Here is a 16620-nt window from a genome sequence, read left to right as displayed (position 1 = left end):
GGGAGTGCCGGGGTAGGCAGGTGATAGATGCACTGTGCAGGGCACTGTCAGCTGTGCCAAGGACGCGGGTTTTATGTGAAGACAATGCAAATCACCGTGAGTCTGAAGCCAGGGAACGGCAGAAATGTGCACCGTAGGAAGCTCTTTTCTCTACTGCGCCGTGGAATAACAGACCAGGAAGGGGAAGGCTTGAGGCAGGGAGGATGCCTAGGGTGCTATTGCAATTGTCAACTAGTTGCTGGAGACAGGCTGCCTCTTCTGCTCACCCAAAGAGACGGGAGAGTGGGGGTAAAGGAGTGACCTTTATAGGCAGAAAGGGACATGGTGTTTGTTTCTGGTCCTTGGATGGTGGCAGTTGGCGGAAGATGGTGTCAGCTCTGAAGGCTGCCTGGAAGCTGATGAGAGCACGGTGTGGACAAACAAGGCTGCAGAAGTTGTTCTGGGAACAAAATTGGTTTTAACTGGCCCTTAGTGACCAGCAAACCGAGCCCACACAGCCAAGAGGGTGGGTGGGCAAGAAGGCTATTCCAGACCAAGTCAGAAGATTCTTGAGTGGAAGCAAAGAAAGATCTGCTTCCACTCTGCTTAGTGTAGGGAAGCCCAGGCTGGGGCGGGGCAGCTAGCCTTTGTCTGGGATAGTTCTCAACGGGCCATGTTGAGAAGAACTAAGGTGTCAGAGCAGCAGCTCTGGCTCAATGGGAACAACTAGGGGCCCTAAATCAGAGACAAAGTAGGTTTAGGAAGTCACTGAAGATCCTACAGGACCTGGGAGCAGGGCCAGCTCTAACCTGCTTGGAGAGAGATCCAAGCATTTCTAAAGCATTTAGAGAGGAAAAAAAAAGGTGAAATGACAAGAAGAGACCAGGGCCTGGGGGGCCTCACTGGGCTGTGCCCGCCAGGTCAATATTTTGCTACATGTTCAATTTGCAATGGGAAAAAAGCACTCTGAAAACATGTTTCTTTTTATAGGCCTTGGTATTTTTCTTTTGTTTTCCTTGAAAGGTTCCCCCCACCCCAATCCCACTGTGGGTGTGTTTGCAGACCTAAGTGGGGAGACAGGCTTCAATGGCTGGATGGAGTATCAGCCATAGCCTCAAAGCCAGGAAGAACCAAAGCAGGGATCCGGAGCATGAAGAGAGATGGAAACAGGAGGCACAGAGCAGGTCAGGAAGGGATGTTGCCCACTTCCCATGGCAGTTGTTTCCTCACACATGGGTGGCATAAAGCTCTGATGGGAATGATCACATTGGCCAAATAAATGGAGACCTATGATGGCTTTCTGGGTCATTTGTTTTTAGAACAGCCCTAGCTGTTTATCCAGAGCTGTTCTAAAAAGCTCTTTGAGTCATACTTGACCTTATATCATAGTCTTTTTTATATATGGCTTACCCTCTGTACTAGATGGCAAGCTTACTGAAAGCTGTGAACTTGTTGGACCCAATTCTGCACCCTCCACAGCACTCAGCACAGCACCTTGTCTCTCGCAGGCTATGGGTTGAACACCCCTGTGAGGGATTTGAGACCACAGGAAAGCCACTGTCATACTGCTGTTTTCAACACGGTGAGTTATAGCAGAGGTGGGTGGGTCCCAAGGATAAGGGTCCAGTTCCCAGGAAGGCAACAGTGAAGAACTATCCCATAAGTTTGTTTTCTGTGTCTGGAGTTTGGGATTAACATATACACACTACAGTATATAAAATAGATAACCAACAGAGACCTACTGTATAGCACAGGGAACTACACTAAATAATTTGTAATAACCTACAGGAAAAAATCTGAGAAAGAATGTATCTCTATCTCTATCTCTATCTATCTGTCATCTATCTATCGATTATCTATCTCTATCTATCTATCTATCTATCTATCTATCTATCTATCTATCTATCTATCTATCTATCTACCTACCTATCTATCTATCTATCATCTATCCGAATCACTGTGCTGTATACCTGAAACTAACACAACGTTGTAAATCAACTATACTTCAATTTAAAAAACCCCCAAAAAGCAAAAAACGATCCCAGACAAAGGCTAGAACTGTGCTATGAATCAGGCCACTAGAATGGGAATCCTGGAATGGGGCCCACTGCAAAGGCCCAGTCATTCTACCTGGGAACTCAGGGTAAGGATGGGAGGGGGACCTGGAGATTGGGAACAAGGCAGGGCAAGTTGCTAGAGTCAAACAAGATGTAAAAAATGGGCTTACATCTCTATCACCCAGGCCACTGCAATAACCCCCCCAGTTGTCTGTTCTCTAGTCTCTCCTGCTTCCATCTGCTTCTAGCCATCAGTCAACTGACTAAGCATCGTCCTTTATCACTCTCTAGTTCAAAACCTTCAGTGACTCTCCTTGGCCTCAAAAAGAAGTCCAAACTCCAAAGCCCCAATGGACCGTATTTTCCACTCTCTGCTCCCTCCACCCAGAATGTTTACTGCCCAAGACTGAAGCTTATTTATAATGCCCCTCCCTCCTCCACCCCAATGCACTTTGCAATTTCCTCCCTAGACACCTCTTCACAGGTCTCATTCTGTCTTCCTATACCTACAATCCACTTCCTGAGCCCAATTTAAATCTTACCTCTCCCAGGAAGAACTTTCTGGCTTCCCCAGCCCACATTCCTTTTCAGTCTGACATCGGTTGAGTGTGTGCCATGTGCCACGCCCTGTATGTGTGTTATCTCATTTAGTCCTCCCAGTAGCTCTGTGGCTTCAGTTCTGCTGTTAATTCCAAGGGTCTGAAGTGCCTTGCACAAAGTTACAGAGCTACAAGTTCAATAGTGGTATTGAACCTGATATTTTAAAATCCAAAGCATTGTTCTGAACCCTGTTGTATACAAAATAATCAGTTGGTCTTTGTACTTGTTATGCAAAGAATAAATAGCCTCCCCTCTCCTCTGTGACACCAAGGGCTATGGGTGCTATAAGAAAACATAGGATTTAGGGTTTATAATTTGGAGGCAACATGATAACTTATAAGAACTAGGACTCAGGAAACCTGTCTTGTGGCTCTGTTGCTGGGTACGTCACTCAACTTTCTGAACCTGTTTTTCCCTTTGTTAAAAGCAAAACATAACTCCTATGACTCAGACCTTGGCGAAGGTCAAGTTAAATAAAGTCATGCCACCACTCTGTAAACTGCAAAAGCAAGGTGGAATTATTATTGTTATCATTTTTATCATTACCCTCCAAAGATGAATTATGTCCGGAATAGAGTAATAGGCAGTGGATAGCAAGGGTGGTGTCCTGAATAGTAAAGGGCACAAAACAAAGGCACACAGTGGATGTTTGGAAAATTCCCTACAGTCTATTGGGGTTGGTTGGATTTTGCCAACACCCACAATCAGATCAAGATGCCTCTACTAGGAAGTCACAGACGGGGCTGATGGACAGTTTTGAAGGCATTTGTGAAGCTTTCAATTCTGGACAATTCTGGGAAGAGGACCCACTGGTTTCATTAGATTCTCAGAGGTGTCCATGGTCCCCAGGAGTGTGAGGAGGCAGTGGCCGAAGGAAAGGGGCTTGGCCGTGGAACCAGGCACAAGCTAGTAGCTGGAAAGAAGGTCTCTGACTCAGAAATGGAAGTTAGGGATGGGGAAGTACTAGGAGGTTAGCAGGAGTGGAGCCCCCAGTCCAGCTAATTTGGAGCCCACCTGGCAGGGTCCTAGACAAGTTCACCTCCAGGCCAGTGAGGGGTCTCACAGGGAAGTGGCCTTATAGCTACATATGAAGTCAGATCTGTCCTGAGACAAGACGGACTTCCAGGAAGTGGTGAGTTCCCTGTCCTGAGAAGTGCTTTGCTTGGAATGGACCGGCATAGCTTTTGTGGAAGGGATTCTAGCATTAGGTGGGCTGTCGGGTTAAAAGGTCCCTACACGTTCTTACGCCTTTGAATTGTTTGTTTCTCTGATTCAAGTGTTAAGCAGTGTGTTGCAGACATGACCACTTAGCGGGATACCAGTACTGTATCTACCTTGGGTCCCTAAAATCCTCAGCCTCTTGTGAATTCAATTTTGTATTTCTCAGCTGGCTGTGTATGTGATTGTTTCACAGCTCCCAGTGAAGAGATCAATGTGGAAGAGGACAGACAGTTTGGGCTGGGTCTCCAAGGCCATGTCTAAGGAGGAGAAAGCAGTCCTAGTGGGGCTGCCAGAGCCCAAAGCAAACTGTTCTGAGGAGCAGTGGATAGACCCTAATGTTAGGTGTTTTGACAAAAAGGGCTTCACTGTCGAATATATTTGGGAATTCTGGATGAAGTAAAATTAAACAGCTTTTCGTTTGTTTTACTTCCTTGAACCTTGTGACTTTCCAAGAAGGGAGCATGATAGGCGGCATCTCCCTGACTTTTTTGAGCACGGAACCTTCTTTTCCCCAAGGAGCAATTCTCAAGGCTGGCGTTCCAAAGAATACACTAACATCGCCCAAGACAAGTTTGTCAGACGCTCTCTGTCTTTTCCACCTCCTGTCTTGTCCCACCTTCATTTTCACAACCCTTCTCTGCAGCCAGGGTGCTGTAGGGAGACATCTGGAGCCTCAAGAAGACCCCTCCTCAGCCCAGCAGGATTTTTGCAAGTAGTATAGGTTTAGGCATGTAATGAATTTAGATTTAATTTGCAAGTGAAAAAGCTTGCATTCTTTTGTAGCTTACACCAAAGCTCAAATGTCTAAGCTTCCAGGGTTTAAGTCTAATTAACTGTATTTCACAGCTTATTTAAAGAAAAGAATGGAAGCATTAAAATTGTAAAATCTAATTTTTGAGTAAATCTTTCAGTGCAAAATTAATGTCGCAGTATTAGAGCCGCCTTGGCAATATATCTCTTGTCTTCAAATTTCAAAATGAGCTTTTGCAAACATGAAATTATTCATTAGACTGTCTGGTAAAGAGATAAATAAGTGTCTCTTCAAATCCTTGATCTCCTCTTCTCTATTTAGCCAAAGACGGGAGTTATTTGGCTTGAGGGCAAGTGGGTTGATCAGATTTGTGAATTTTGACAGGTAAGGAGAGCAGGAGTGTAACCAAGCAGGACCCTATGGGGCCTTCCCGGGACAGACCCTCCCCCTACATCTTCTGCTGTAGCTCCTCTCTGAAGTACCCAGATAATAGTAACTGATGCACACTTTCTTTTTTCTTTTTTTTAAAAAATTTATTTATTTATTTTATTTATGGCTGTGTTGGGTCTTCGTTTCTGTGCGAGGGCTTTCTCTACTTGTGGCAAGCGGGGGCCACTCTTCATCGCGGTGCGCGGGCCTCTCACTATCGCGGCCTCTCTTGCTGCGGAGCACAGGCTCCAGACGCGCAGGCTCAGCAATTGTGGCTCACGGGCTCAGTTGCTCCGCGGCATGTGGGATCCTCCCAGACCAGGGCTCGAACCCGTGTCTCCTGCATTAGCAGGCAGATTCTCAACCACTGCGCCACCAGGGAAGCCCCTGCACACTTTCTGAGTTGTTTCACAGATGCTGAAACCACCACCAAATGGAAGAAATTAACTACTTGATGATCATGAGCACACAGACCTACTGGCATCTATGGATTGATAATGTAAACCCCTGTTATCTCAACATCAACCAATCAGAGAATTGTGTAAGAGCTGATCACATACTCCACAGACCCTCCTCCCTCACCTGGCCTTTAAAAATGCTTCGCTGAAACCCTTAGGGGAGTTCGGGGTTTTTTGGGGTGTGAGCCACCCATTCCCCTGGCTTGGCCCTGCAGTAAACCTTTCTCGGCTCCAAACTCTGACGTTTCGGTTTGTTTGGCCTCACTGTGCACCAGGCACAAATGCATTTGGTAACAGGAGCTGTGCTTGCAGAGGGAGTTGGGCAGAGATTGAGTCCCTTCTCTGTTCCTGAGACATTGGCCCTGGGGGACAATAAAATGTCTTAGCAGCTGCCCTGGGACAGGGGGAGGAGCTGGTGGCCGCTCTGACTGAAATACCAAGATTCTCAGTAGCTCCAGGGGGGTGGGCAGTCCATTCATTCTCCTAACCCAGCATCACCATCCTGTCTGGACCATCACTGAAGCAGCTTTTACTTCTGTCCCTTCTCTTAGTCCCCGTTGTTGTTGCCTTAATTCAGGTGCTTGTCCACCATCTTTCCATTCTCCTCCACCACCTCTTTCCCTTGAGGGTCCCACACTCCAGTCTCAACACATTCACCTCTCTGAGCCTTCTTCACACATGCTCTCAGGAAACCCAAGTTACTCAATTACTCCTCACTCACTCGCCCTCCTCATCAGATGCTGGATGATTTCCTCCAGGACAGGGAATGAATCCACTTCTCCTCCATAGCCCTGTTGTCTAGGACAGTAGCTCATGTATACAGTAGCGCTGGCTAAGTGTTGGTGATGATGAAGATGATTAGTGGGAGAGCAGAACTAAATGTTCAGGAACTTGGGGTTCATGGTTTCCAACCTTCCATTTCACTTGGTAGCTGTTCCCTTTTACCTATAATACAAACTTGGGGGGGAGCAGAGTGGGGGAGCTGAGCATCGTGTCCTCAGCCTGGAAGGGGCCATTCTGAGAATCTGTGAGGTGTGGAAAGAATATCCCTGGGTGGAAATTTAGCTCTGCTTCCTATTCCTCGGGTGGATGTGAGCAAGCTACTTTTTTATTTCCTGACCCACAAGATGGGAATGATAACACCTAAATGCAGGAGTTTTGTGAGGCTTAGAGATTGTGTAGAGATGATGTGTATGCATTAACTAACACCGCTGCCTGGAACACAGTAGGCCTTCAGAAATGGTAGCCATTTTTTTTGAGCATCGTGCGATGGAGGGATGCACATTCATCTTAACATTCATCCTTAACATCTTAACATTCATCCTTAACATTCATCTACCAGTATTTGCTTACTAATGTATTAGGTCTTTGGTTCATTTATCCATTCATTCATTTATTCAATACATTCATCCATTCATTCAATACATCCATTCATCCATTCATTCAATACATATTCATTTATCCATTCATTCAATACATATTCATTTCATTTGCACTGAGTGTCAGGCAGCATGCTGGGTGCTAGGGACGTAGTGTTGAATCAGACCATCACTCTCCTCCATCTCCTACATGCCATTAGAATCAAGCCCGGTTTCCCACTTTCTCTGCCAGCAACCCAGCCCAAACCGCCATCATCTCTTTCCTGATTTATTGCAATAGCTTCCTGGTCTGCCTACCACTGCTTTGCCTCATTCCAATCCATTTTCGCAGAACAGACAGAGGAGTATCTTAAAGCCACTGATTACAGCCCTCAGTGGCTCCTGATTGCCCACTGGACATGGTCCATGAACTGTCATGGAGCTCAGAAGGCCTGGCAGGGCCCTTGCCCACCCCTTCAGCCCCATCTCTCCTTCCATCTCTACCTCAGGCCAACTGTCCTCCCATCTTGAACCACACACAGATCCTGGAGTCTGCCCTCTGAGCCTTCCCAGAGCTATCCCCACTGCTCGAAAGATTCTTTGCCTTTCCTTATCTCATCACCTTCCTCTTGTGTCACGCAACATCTACTCCTCCACGGTTTAGTTTAAAGAACTTCTCCCTGGGGGCCTTTCTTTTTTTTGGGGGGGGGCCTTTCTTGACTCCCAGATCAGTAGGGGTGCTCCTCTCAGGAGCCCCTAGTTCCTGATCACACACTCACTATGCTTTATTGATTATTCTCCTCACACCCATCCCGCAGAGTTAGGTTCAAAAGAATCAGAAGATGGGCCTCCCAAAAGCACTGAAAAATAATTTAAAATTTTTGTGAAGCTGCTTGAAAAATGCCAAAGGGACATTCATCCCTAACATACAGCAAACCTTTAAAAAAAACCCCTTCCTCCATCTCTATCCGTCTGACGCCGGCCCACCCAGTGTGGTAGCATCCCTACAATCTCTTTCCCCTCCCCCTACGCTTTCCCAAAGGCACCCCAAGCACAGCCCTTGCTGGCTTTAATTTGTTTCACCCCTTCCTTCACCTTTCTAGATTCTCACTCACAAGTAACTCTCTTCACTTTCATTCTTATTTTTAAATTAAAAAAAAGTTCAAATATTCATACAAACGCAGAACACAGTATGACAAACACTCCTGCACCCACCACAGATTAAAGAGAGGTTAGCATTTGGTCCAGTTTGCTTCAGCTTTCTGCCCTTCTAATCAGCCGGTCTGGTGAGGAGGGCATGAACTCAGTGACCAAGCAGAGCTCACAAATGGGAAGGGTGGTCCAGGGAATGGTGGAGACTCTGGCGAAGTAGAGTGGACATGCCTCACAGACGGGCCAGCGCCAGCTGACCGTGGCCCCTTGAAGAGATTCTTCTCAAGAGCAGTGACTTGGATGGCCCTGTTCACCTCCGTATTCCCAGCACTTGGGATGGGACCAGGCACTTGGTCGAATGAAAGAATGAATGAAGGAAGGAATGTGGACGGGGCATTGCCAGACCTCCTGAGTTTATCAAGAGAAGCCAGGAATCTGAAAGTTGGTGAGAAATCTGAGTTATAATTGTGGATTCTATTTCAAAATTTAAAAAAATTCACCACGGCCAGGTGCTTACGTTGGGTCAAGACCTCTGGCCGAGCTTGCATGCTCTAGTGTTGGTTTCAAAGGTGCAGAAGGGCGAGGCCAGAGGCTGCCCAGACTTCCACGGATCCTTCCTTCTTAGAAGGCCTGGTGGGGCTGGGGGAGGTGCGGAGAGGAGTACTTGCAAGCGAGTTTGTCACGGCCACTGCTGCAGGCTTCTGGAGGGCAGGTCCTGCTTACCGTAGAACCCAGGCCTAGAACACAGTAGGTCACCGCACGTGCTGAAGGAACAGCGCGCCCGAGGGTGGGAATCTCTTGAGTACTCTGGCCCGCCCCCTCGGCTCCCTGCTCCCCACAGAGAATCCTTCCACCTGTCCTTTACCTGTGGACAGGTGGCATCCTGCCTGGTTCAGGCCCCATGCTGTGAGAGCGAGTTTCTGGCAGCGCGGGGTGGTGTGGGGTCGGGCGTTAGTCTAGTGGGTTCTAGCTCAGCTCTGCTAATGACTGACTGAGAGACTCTGAGAGGACACGTCCCATCTCTGGCCGCACTTGGACGTGGGGCTGGCCTCACACTGCTCAGTGCCTTCCGGCCCAATTGCCTCTGCTTCCACGTCGGGATGGGAGGGGGCCCAGGTGGGAGAGGAGGAAGCGGGGCGGGGCCAGGCCGGGGCGTGCTGGTCCCGCCCCCAGCCCGGCTCAGCAGCCCCGCCCACCAGCCCCGCCCACTGGCCGGCAGAAATCCAGCTCTGGGGCCACCTTCCTCTAGGCAGCGGGGAGCCAGAGGGCTTGCTGTTTATTTTTTCAGAGAAATCTTGGTCCGATGGGAACTTCTTTGAAGTAATCACTTCTCAGAGCCAGTTAGGGTCTGGCCGCGCTCTGTGGAATGATCCGGCGGGAGGCAGGGCGGGCTGATGGTCTTACTGTGACACAGGTGGTGGGCGGCGGCGGGGGAGGGGAGTGTGGTCTGGCCGTCCTGGGAAGGGGGGCAATAGTGCGTGGGGTTCATGGGTACTTCCCATGCATTCAGAGCCCCAGCTTTGCTCCTTATTAGCTGTGATCTTGGCAAGCGGCTTCACCTTTCCCAGCCTCTATTTCCTTTTTGCTAAAATGGGAATATCTGGCTGCTGACCCGGCAGACGTGTCGTGAGGATGAGATGGGTGCCAAAGCCCTTGTGAAGGCAGCAGGAGGGCAAATTACTTAAATCTTTTTAAGCTTTGGTTTTTCTCTCATCTGTAGAAAGGTTTGTATCAAGTAGGAGAAGGTATACAAAGTGCCTGACACGGTAGCGAGCACTACAGAAATAGTAGTAGTACTATTACCGATGGGTGGGGCACACGGGTGTGTAGCCTGTGGCCCCAGGGGGACAAGTACCAAGTTTCCATAGTGAGAGGAAATGCCTCAAGGTACCACAGTCAGGTTTCCAGTCGGATGGGTGGTCTCGGATTGGGGATGTGATGACAGCTGAGAGGGAGCAAGGCCCTTGCAGAATGGGGTCCAGATGGGTCTGGTGTGAGCTGGGGAGGAGAGGGGTCAGGAAGGAGCTGGGGAACCCCATGGAGCCACCTGCTTAGGGAGTGAAGGAATCAAGGCAGGGCCCAGAGAGAAAAGACTTGGCACCAGGCATGTGAGGGGCAGATCCAGGCCCAAACTCTGAGCTCCAGACTCTTAATCCCCGATTCTGTCCTCCACTCCCCTGTGGGACGAGCCCACACTGGCTCCGCCGGCTGGATCTCACAGCCACCTGTACCTTGTGAGTCCCCCTTAGCTGGAGCTCCCCTACTCCCTCACTTCTTCTGCGCACTCCCGCGGGAGGACTAAATCTGGACTCCCCCCCAGACAACCCCTGCTCCCCTGCCCACCCCCCCACCCCCCCACCACTTCCAGGCAGCCAGAGTGGCTGTGCCTCTTCTGTACTGGTTTGGGACTTGGCCCAGGGCAGACAGGTGCCTTTGGGCCTGTAGGAGAAACATATTGGGCAATTTAAAACCATCACACTTGTAGGCTCTGGCTTCTGAGAAGCAGGATAAACAAACCTGGGCCCAAGAGGAAACTCATTCTTCTTTTTTTCCTCAAACTCATCAAAGTCCAGTTCTCAAAGCTCTACTGTCTCACAAGTGCCTTCAAATGGGTCTCATTGTTTTATTTATTGTGCTTATCACAAGTGCAGGCAGCCCGGAGATTTCTAGGCCAGTTGAGACCTCTTTCAGGGAGTGTTGACATTTCCAGGGGATCTGAATGGTCCTCAGGGTCTTTCTGTGCCTGGACCAGCCTGATTGAGAGAAGGGGTTGCTAATGGGGGTTTCCCAGGTGGGTCATCCCTGCAAGGGCTGGGCACACTTTGCCATCCATATTCCACTGCCCTATAGCTGGGTCTGCATCCAGCCAGGTTAACTTCCGGCAGCCTGGGTCTGCCCCTGGACCACCCTGGTGTGACCCTGTCCTGCTATGTAAGGCTCAGCAGCAGCACTAAGTGTCACTGTGACCTTTGGATGAAACAACATGCAATGAATTTAAACCAAGTGCCTACTGTGTGTGCGTGTGCGTGTGCGTGTGTGTGTGTGTCAGGGACTGGGGAGGTGAAGAAATAAAGGAGGCCCGCCGTGTGGTTCCCTGTGGCCCACAGTCCACTGGAGGGAGACAGAGGCATCCATCAATCACCCTGCTGCCTGGCAGGCTGGGTTAAGTGCATCACTGAGGTAGAAAGTGCTGGTGGAGGGAGAGATGGATTCTGATGGGAATGGGAGGAGGAGACCTTTTGAAGGTCAGCAGGGAAGCAGAGGGGGATGTGTTAGGTGGAGGGACTGAAAGAGCAAAAGACGCAGAGACAGGGAGCATAAGTGAGTTTGGGGCTGAATGGTATCGCAGAAGAAATGTTACCGAGTCCAAGCTCGCTCTGCTTACCACATGACAGGCCAATAAATCGGGAGACGAGGTGTTGAGGCAGGGAATACAGCTTTATTCGGAAAGCCGGCAGACCGAGAAGATGGCAGACTAGGGTCCCCAGAAAACCATTTTATTGGGGTCTGGATGCCAGTTTCTTTTATAAAATCAGAGAGGGAAGTAAAGAGGCAGAATAGAGAGGGAGAGGTGGGGAGGAAGTAAAAAGGGGCCATCAGTCTTGCAAAACATCTCCTGGAATGTCTAGCCTCAGGGAGGGGATGTGTTAATTTCTTCTTTCTTGCAGCCAGCCATTCACAGGTAGGTAGGGTTCCCTGAGGCAGGCCATTATGTATGATTATAATAACAAAAGCAACCAAAAGCAAAGGCTAAAGTCAAAGAAACAGATCCAACAGTGGAGTCAAAATTGGCTCTTCCCTGTTAGAGAAAAAGATGTCCAGGGATGAGCAGTGGGAGGCTGGATTGGGGCAGATCACAGAAGGCTCGGTTTTGCTTTGGAGGAGACTGGAGTCCTCTGCCGGTTTTTGAAGAGCATCCCTGGGGTGGCTGTGTCCCCAGTGCATGCACAGCTTGACACCATGCTAGAGCCACATTCTCAGCAGTTCCTGGAGGGTTTGCTGAAAGAGGGGTGGGTCTCCAGTTGGAATTAAACAGTGTCTGGGCATGGAGCAAGGGTTCTCTGGCCATGGGCTTTGTTGGACATCTGACTCCTCCCATCCTTCTGGACAGCCGGGAGAAAGGCCCGCTGTGGAGAGATTAATCTTCAGTGCATACACCTGCTTCCTCTTGAATGGGCTCAAAGTGGGTCCACATGTGTCCTTCCAGGCACTGTGGAGTGGCAGCAGATAGAGCCAAGGCCAGCTATGCAATCTTGGCTAACCCCCCACCTCTTTGAGTCTGGTTGTCATCTTTGCGATGTGGTCGCTATCACCTTTTTTGCCAACATGAGATAATATATATAGAAGTGCTTTGAAAGCTGTATTATCCAGATGCAAAGTATTATATATTTTTTCCTTTCCTTTTGTAATCCTCTCACGTATTCTCAGCCTGCCCTGTGATTGAGCCAGGACCAAAGCTCTATCTCTTTCTATCTGTTATGGAGCGCAGATTGGATCACCTCTATGTTTCAGCAATTCCAGGAAGCAGAGGCTGGAGAGGTGATGAGGCTTGGCCTTGGTCAGGCAGTAATGAGCAGAGTGGCTGGGTTTGGACTCAGGAGAACATGCTAGAAAGTAACAAGGAGATTTTTGATGTCATCCTTGATATTGTTTGACATCATCAAAGTCATCATCATCATCTTCTTCATCTTCAAAACTTCCTGGCCACCAAATGCCCTTGTGCTCTTCTTCTCCCTTTGGAATCCTTTATTTCTCTATTCTGGATGGTTCAGTTGATATTTTCTCTCTCAGGAAGCTTGCCCAATCTCCCTAGGTGCCAGGGGGCTCTCATCTCCCATGGCACTTGTTCACCTCTCTCTCCTGGTACTTTACACTGAGCTCTGCATTACAGTCATTTGTGGAGATTTCCTTTCCTTCCTACTGGGTTTAGGTTCCTCAAGGGAAGGTATCATGTCTTTTGGACCTTCGTGTCCCCTTGTCAACATTCCTTGTACCCCAGAAACCTCCGTGAATACCGGAGGGATTAAGAACCACCTGTCTTCAGGGAGCGTCTGTGAGACCCAGCGCTCGGCTGGATGCTGAGGCATGTCCTCCAGAAGCTGGTTTTCTAAGGCAGCTCTGCACCTGCTCAGTCCTGCAAAACGCATGTTCTGCTGATACAGGGGCCAAGGACTGGCCAACCCAGGTCTCCCCGTCAGTCATTCCTGCACTCCTGCCCTGAGCCGCGGGCTGGGCCAGGCTTCCTTTGTGCCTGAACCATTTCATTCCCTTTGTGAGGATGGAAGTAAGGCCTGCCTGGGCACTCAGGGGCGAGGGAGAGAAAAAGGGCTGGAGAGGATGGAGGGGGGGATGCGGGGAGTCGGGGAGGAGACCGAGGGGAGTCAGTGTGGGGTCCCCGCTTTCCCCTGAGGAGTCCCAAACTCCTGCCCAATCCAGAGACATGAAGGAGCCATTTCTCCATCCTTCTTGTTCCTGGCCCTCATCAGCCCCCGAGCGCCTTCTTTGTCCTGGAGAAATAATGGCTTGTCAGAGAGACACGATTATTACTAATTGCTAGATTGCTTTGCGCCTGTTGTTCCCAGACAGGCAAGGCGGGGCCTGTCTCTGGAGGGGCCTCTGGATGACCTCTTCCTGGAGAGGGGGAAGCCAGCGCAAGGAGATTGAAGGAGCGAGAAAGACAGGCCACCGTCCTCTTGTCTCTCCTGGTTTACAGCTGTGGCCCTTTCAGGATGATGGGTGGGGAATCTGGGTCTGGGATTATGATTCACGTTCACACATGAAGACGGCAAATACTGACAAATAAAGCACCCATGAAATCATTCACACCCACATAAAAATACCTGTACCTGCAGCCGTTACATGCTCAGTGAGCCACACGTATAAACGCAGTTCCTCAGCCATCAGTGGACACGTCAGTAACCACAGATGGGCAGGCTCCAGGGTCCGGCTATAATCGTTGCCCACACACAGATACTTTGTGTCCAGGAGGAACAAATGTCTAGAGATTTCAGGGCGATAATTAACTGCATCCCTCTTCCTACCAATTTCTGAATCAAGTAAAAAATAGGCAGAGAGTGACCAAAATATTCCTGTATTTCATCTCTTTTTTTAAGACACATGTTTTCACATTTCTGAATTTGGGGTGTGTTTTACAATTGATAGCATATTAGATGTGTTGAAATACCAGCTCTATTGCTAGCAAAGTTGATTTAAAGAAATGAGGCCCCCACGGGCTTCCTACCCCTCCCTCCTGTGTTGAGGTGGCCCAGAGTCACAAGCCAAGTCCCCAGACAGCAGCAGGCCTCCCTGCTTCCGGGCAGAGCCTGGCCAGCTTACCATGCCGAGGAGGGGAGGGTGTATGCAGTCCATGCTGACCCCGCCACGCAGGCGCCATGCCCTGGTCTTGCCCCAGTCTTGCCAATTAAGTCTAGAGAGGAGTGGGTCGGGGAAGGGAGGCAGGTGGAGAGGAGGACAGATTTCTTCCCACTGTTTCCTGGAGGGCAGAACTTCCCATTGTGTGAGTAGGGCAGGAAAACAGGAAATGGTTTTCCCTTTGAGATGGATACATCCAGGTACCATGAATGGGGTGAGTGGGCAAAAACAGATACAGACACCCTCAGATACAATGATTTGCGTGTTCAAGTGCGTATTACACAGCAGGTTCGGGTGGGCGAGGAAGACTTGTAAGCAGTTACACCTGTGTGGTATCCACTGTCAGACACACATGCGCAAACACGGGGCCTCAAGTGCCCACGCCCACATGCGTGTACACAGGTCTTCACGTGTGGGCACGTTTGGATGCAGGTACCCGTACTACGTAGCCTTATATCCTGGATCTTGGCCAGCATCGTCCTGCAGGGACCCATAAGCCATTTGACAGTGGAAGACAGAGTGTGCAGATCTGCTCAGAGGCCACTTGATAGAGTTCCTTTAGCCAGAGGGCTGCTGTGGGCTGAGTATGGGCAGAATGACTTGTCATCCAGCCTGTCACTATGGTCGTTTCTTCCCTCTCACTGTAGGTCACCTGAGTCTGGTCCTCTTGGTGTGGGCTCTCAGCCTCGCAGGGGGACTCCTGGGCAGATGTGCCTGCCCCCACGGTCCTGACACCTGGGAGTAAGTATCCCCTGCCCCCCTCAACCCTCCTTGAACCTGCGCTCTGCAGGCTGCCCTGGCATGCCTCCACGGGAAGGCCTGGAGACTGTCTAGTTCACCTCGGTATTGTCCAGTGGAGGAAACCAAGTCTTCTTTAAAGGAAATTGTGGTGCCACCTTTATTTTAGCTCCTCAAACCCTGCCTCTCTGTACAGATTCCATCATTAGTCACAAGCTGGCAGGTCTCCACGCCTCCCTGTCATTTCTAGACTGCGCTTGCCCGCTTCTCCTTAGACTGGAAGCAGCCCGTGAAGAGGGGCCATGCCTTCTAACTTAATTATGAATGTCTCTCAGCCACTTTAGAACTGGCATTTGGAGATCGCCTAGTCCAGCCCCCGTATCATACTGATGAGTTTACTGAAGCCCAAAGAGAGGCAATGATTTGCCTAGAAGGTCAACACACCTAACCAGGGTCTAAGACAAACTCCCAGCCTCCTCTGTGTGCAGCTCTGAGGTTAGACAGTTAACTGTGAGATGTTCATCTGTGTGGACTCTATGTATATGTGTGTGTATATGTGTGTGTTAGTCATACATGGGTGGCTGTCTTTGTGTGCTCCTGTGTTTGGGCTCCTGTGTATTCCCATATGTGGGAAGCTATGCAGATTTTCATGGGAATGCTCTGAATGTATTGATGTGAATTCTGTGTATAAACGAGCTTATGCATCCATCTACATACACCTAATTATGTATCTACCATGGGTCCTGGTATAATATCCAAACGCGCCTCTGTGTGTATCTAAGTGTGTCTGCCCGTTCATGGATAGCCGTACATGTGTGTACCAGTTCATCCTTATCTACCCTGGGCAAGTATGCGCTGGCCGTGTATCCATTTATATGTACCTCCGTGTTTGCACATCCATGTTCTTGCATCTCTGATGTGTACCTGACCTCGGTATCCAGCCATGTAAATGCTACACGTGTTTGTGTAACAGATGGGTTGTGCGTTTGTCTCCATGGAGCTCCGGCATTTCCTGCCTGCACTCGGCATGCTCACCTTTGTGAGTCAGGCAGCGTGAGCCATTCTGCTCAATCGTGGTTCCTGGGGGCAGCCCAGCTCCTGGCGCCGTCTGCCTCATTGGTCACTGGACCAGCAGCCTGTGTCTTTCCACTCAAGGAAAGGTCACTTGGACCCCTGTGTAGGCTCAAATCATGTAACCTTTAATGTTTCCTCTCCTGTGGGGACTGTTCAATTTCCAGCCTCTCTGGGGTCCCGTTTGCGTGATGTCAGGTTGAGAGTGAGACTGTGGCCTGGTACAGTCTTCCCAAAGCAGTGTGACTCGCGCTGCCCAGGAGGGCAGCTCGCTGGGCAGAACTTTCCATGAGCTCGGAGAACAGCTCCTTTCCCACAGGACAGCCTCAACTTCAGCATTACGGTCCAAGCCTGCTGGAGACCATGAAGTCCAACGCTCCCATTTTAGGGATGAAGACACTGAGGCCAAGGGAGGAGAGGGGACTTATTGTGGC

The 16620-nt window shown here is 49.7% G+C and overlaps 2 long non-coding RNA genes across 13 annotated transcripts in view; one reads left to right on the top strand and one right to left on the bottom strand.

Annotated features, from left to right (window-relative positions):
- Positions 1–16620, top strand: part of LOC309604815 — a 338151-nt gene that overhangs the window by 307648 nt on the left and 13883 nt on the right. For 10 of the 12 annotated variants that reach the window (XR_014231068.1, XR_014231069.1, XR_014231070.1 and 7 more), the window contains 2 exons: positions 1003–1561; positions 15025–15118. This is a non-coding gene — a long non-coding RNA (uncharacterized lncRNA). The remainder of the gene's footprint in view (positions 1–1002; positions 1562–15024; positions 15119–16620) is intronic. The other 2 variants (XR_014231076.1, XR_014231075.1) reach the window with 2 other exon arrangements.
- LOC309604818 overlaps positions 1555–16620 on the bottom strand; it is a 51453-nt gene continuing 36387 nt past the window's right edge. Inside the window, exons 2-3 of the long non-coding RNA XR_014231082.1 lie at positions 1906–5263; positions 1555–1873 (exon numbers count right to left, since the gene is read on the bottom strand). This is a non-coding gene — a long non-coding RNA (uncharacterized lncRNA). The remainder of the gene's footprint in view (positions 1874–1905; positions 5264–16620) is intronic.

Source organism: Balaenoptera borealis (assembly GCF_965194805.1).
Source record: "Balaenoptera borealis genome assembly, chromosome: 11".
Taxonomy (NCBI): domain Eukaryota; kingdom Metazoa; phylum Chordata; class Mammalia; order Artiodactyla; family Balaenopteridae; genus Balaenoptera; species Balaenoptera borealis.
This window is presented reverse-complemented; position numbering and strand designations above follow the sequence as displayed.